General features: G+C 36.6%; 1 pseudogene; it reads left to right on the top strand.

Moving 5' to 3' along the window:
* Positions 1 to 974: 974 nt before the first annotated feature.
* Positions 975 to 1,865, top strand: LOC105756912 (olfactory receptor 10AG1-like; annotated as a pseudogene).
* Positions 1,866 to 4,567: the final 2,702 nt, after the last annotated feature.

The following is a 4,567-nucleotide window of genomic DNA, read 5'->3' as shown; positions in this document are numbered from 1 at the left end:
AAAACAAGATACTGACTTGCAGTCACAAAATCTATGTGCAATTGGTTGAATTATCCACAGTGAGTGAGTCTCAATATCTTTATATCTAAAGAAGAGAAAGTCCCGAAACAGTAATCTAAAGTGTTATGTTTTGAGTAACAACAAAAATAATGGCAAGTGCACACAACCAAATGAATATAAATAATATAACATCCAATATCTTTCCTCCTCCTTCCCACACACATAAACACAGGTAACAAATACCCTCCACACAACCCCTGTTTTTCCAGGGTGACTACATTTATTCTTTGTATCTGCATCAATGTTCCCAGGCTAATTTCACAGAATAAAAACCTCTTAGCTACTTAATAGCCTACCAAAAGATATTTGTTATATTGCCCTATGAAAAATGAAATATTCTCTCAATTTTCATTCTAAACTACCTAATATGAACTGTGCAATAGGAACCTCTATGCTTAAAATCCTCAAGTGATGGGAGACTGAAGCATTAAAATAGGCAGTTGAAAATGTATGTTAGAAGACAGTTTATGATATAGTGTTTGAGAAGCTTGACTGCGAAAATGCATAGAGAAGTCCAATAGGATTTGTCAAGATGCATTATTAACATAAGGTGTGATGAGATGGCAAAACTGAGGGTCCGTCTCCAGCAGTTGTCAATTGTTCCAGTGCTGTGCTCAGTCAAGTATAGCTTGATCTACCTGGGCTATGCTCTAGAAGAATAGTGAACTGATCTTAAAATAAATTTGAGGGTACTGTTTACTGTGATTTATCAGGAAGGCATGGGACACACATAAAATATCATTCTTAAAGTTCAAACAATTGCATTGATCATAAATGCCAATCCAGACACCTCTATACAATTTAGAGAAGAGGCAAATAGATACAGGAAGGTAAAAGTAAATGAACATGTAAATTAACCTTTTCCACTTATGAATCATCAAGAAAATCCAGCAGAAGATAATCTAACTGAACTGATGGAATTCGTTCTCTTGGGCTTTGCTGACATGCCCATCTCCAGCGGTTTCTTTTTGGATTATTTCTAATCATCTTTATCATTATCCTGATGAACAATGGCACCATATTTCTAATAACAAAAATGGATCCTGCTCTCCAGAGCCCTGTGTATTTTTTTCTGTCAAATTTTTCCTTCTTCGAAATCCGCTATGTATCAGCGACTCTCCCCAGAATGCTGATGAATCTTGGGACTCAGAGAAGAAGAATTTCCTCCCTTGCCTGTGCTACACAGATGTTCTTTGCTCTTATGTTGGAGGCCTTGAGTGTTTACTCCTGGCAGTGACGGCGTATGACCGCTATGTGGACATTTGTAACCCTCTGCACTATCCTCTAGTTATGAACCAGAGTTTGTATCCAGTTGGTGACTTCCTCCTGGACCATTGGAATCCCCATTATGATCGGGCAGACATATCAGATTTTCTTCTGCCTTTTTGTGGATCTAACCAAATTAACCACTTCTTCTGTGACAATCCCCCAATACTCAAGCTGGCCTGCGGGGACACCTTTGTAAATGAGATATTGGTCTACATAGTTTCTGTGTTATTTGTCATGGTTCCATTTCTGTTGATACTTGGCTCCTACAGTAACATCATCCCCATTATCCTGAAGTTGCCATCAGCCAGAAGTCGAGCTAAAGCCATCTCCACCTGTTAATCTCATCTGATGATTGTGGTGTTATTCTTTGGATCAGGTATTATTACATACTTAAGACCAACACCAGACACTCAGAAGGAGCTGACAAAGTGCTTTCTCTTTTCTACACTGTCCTTACTCCTATGTTTAATCCCTTGATATATAGTCTAAGGAACAAGGATGTCATAATGGCACTGAGAAAATTGCTATGTAAATAATTCACTTAACAGAAGAATGAATTAAATGTAAAAGAATTGCTTTCTTACATATTTTTAATCAAATTTCAAAAGATATATACTTTTAATTACATCTTGTATTATGGATTGATTGTGTCCCCAAAAAATGTGTCGATTTGGCTAGGCTATGATTCTCAGTGCTGTGCGATTTCCCACCATTTTGTCATTTGAGTGAATCCAATAGAAGTCAATGGGTTTTGTTTGGTGATTTTCCTATGTGTTGTAAATCCTACCTTTTTGATGTTAATAAGGCAACATTAGAGACAGTTATGTTAATGAGGCAGGACTCAAATCACAACTTTAGGTTGCAATTCCAGTAGATTGCTTTTGAGATATAAAAGAGAGAAGCTAGCAGAGAGACAGGGGGACCTCCTACCACCAAGAATGATGAACCAGGAGGGGAGCCTATCCTTTGGACCTGGGTTCCCTGAGCAGAGAAGCTCCTAGACCAAGCTCCTAGACCTTAATGACAAGCACCTTCCCCCAGAGCCTACAGAGAGAGCAAGCTTCTCCTGGAGCTGTCACCCTGAATTTGGAATTCTAGCCTCCTAGACTATGAAAATAAATTTACATTTGTTGAGTTATACACTTGTGGTGTTTCTGTTATAGTAGCACTAGATTACTAAGACATCTTGTCTCTCCATACAGTGACAGTTATTTCCAAGTTTAAAATCACTTTTAATGTTGTCAGAACGTTCTGCTCAAAGTGTCTATGTAATGTATGTATCAGCAGATAGCAAATCATTCCAATGGTAATTATATAATTTTGTTGTGCAGTGTGCTCCCTCAATAAGAACTTTTGCTTGGGTTGATTTAATCGGTTGTGATGTATAATCTGTTATATCACTTAGCTTAAGCCATATCATTCATTTCTATGTGTGTCCATACAGTTGTGACATCCATTTTAAAAACCAGGTTTACAATATGCAAATATATATAAATATATGTATAATTTTTTTTTTAACTTGGATCCACAATCAACACCTATGGAAGCAGCAGTAAAGAAATAAAACAGTATATTGTGTTGGCCAAATCTACTGCAAAAGGACTGTTTAAGGTGTTGAGAAGGAAAGATGACACTGTGAGGACCCCAATATATATGTTGTATATGTACGTATATATATATATACAATACATATATATGTATGTGTATATTATATGTATATACATATGTGCGTGTGTGTGTGTATGTGTATAAAGTGTTAATGCCCTCACATTATTTTATAGATGAAAAAAAACCGAGACACAAAGAGTTTGCATAGTTTTTCCTAGTTCACACACATGCAAGGATTTTAACTCACTACACCTAATCTGTATCCCTGGTGGTGCAGTGATTAGAAACTATGGCTGCTAACCAAATGGTCAGAAGTTCAAATCCACCAGCTGCTCCTTGGAAAACACTGTGGCAGTTCTACTCTGTCCCTTAGGGTCACTATGAGTTTGAATTGAATGGATGGAACGTATTAGGTTTTTTGGTTTTTACGCGTTCTAAGCCTGGATTTGAGTTAGGCCTTCATCACTTAAGTTTTCATCTGACTTAGAAAATTATTTAACCATTCAATGTCATTTTTTACATTTGCCTATATATAAATATAAACATTACAGGGGTTTTGTGAAAATTAATATGTTGTAAAGAGCACATCTACCATTGATTTACTTAATCATATTACACTGTTATATCTGTAATTATGATCACATTTGTGATTAAATAGTTTTCTTAGCATCTTCCCTTATCTGAAGCCTTAGGAACAAAGATATCATGGAGGCAATTAGAAAGTTAATTAATCATCACCAAACTGCTTTCATACTGAATATAATCCAAAAAAGTATTTCTTCATTTATACTCTGTTTCCAAACACTTTTCATATATATTGTTCACTCTTTTTTGAGTGTGATCTAAGTCAATTGTTGTTATTGTTTGTGGTAGCTGTCATCAAGTCAGAGCACGACTCATGGCAAATCCATGTGTAACAGACTAGAACTGTGCTCCATAAGGTTTATTTGTTGGTAATCTACAGAAGCAGATAGCCAGTTCTTTCTTCTGCAGAGCCACTGGATGGGTTCAATCTGCCAACCTTTACACTAGCAGCTGGTTGCAAACCACTTGTGCTTTCCAGGTTCCTTCTTAAACCAATTAAACTTTGCCTATTTTATGATTTTCAATCTTTTGCATGCTTTACAATTATCTCTGTGTTAATATAGAAATGATGGATTCTCATTCACTTGGTCTCTGGTGGTGTCAGAAAAATATATACAAAAAACTTCCCATTGGACAGTATCTCAGTCAGGATGGAGAAGTACAAATCTACATTTAGGGATTCAAGACTGATATTGTTCTTTGACGTTAAGCTGTGCTTAATAATAAAAGAACGGCAAACACATAACTGCCTTTACGATATTCTCGCTACTCACCCTTTGTGTGTGTGTGTTTTAGTTGAAAGTTTACAGCTCAAGTTAATTTCTCATACAAAAATTTATACACATATTGTTTTGTGACATTAGTTACAATTCCCACAATGTGACAGCACACTCCCCTCTTCCATCACGGGTTCCCTGTGTCCATTCAACCAGTTCCTGTCCCTTCCTGCCTTCTCATCCTGCTTTTGGATACGAGCTGCCCGTTTGGCCTTGTATATCTGATTGAACTAAGAAGCACATTCCTCACGTTTTTTTTTTTTTTTTTT

This window comes from Trichechus manatus, unplaced genomic scaffold (genome assembly GCF_000243295.1).
Source record: "Trichechus manatus latirostris isolate Lorelei unplaced genomic scaffold, TriManLat1.0 scaffold00236, whole genome shotgun sequence".
NCBI lineage: Eukaryota > Metazoa > Chordata > Mammalia > Sirenia > Trichechidae > Trichechus > Trichechus manatus.
The sequence above is the reverse complement of the archived record's forward strand: the minus strand, read 5'-3'. Positions and strand labels throughout refer to the sequence as shown.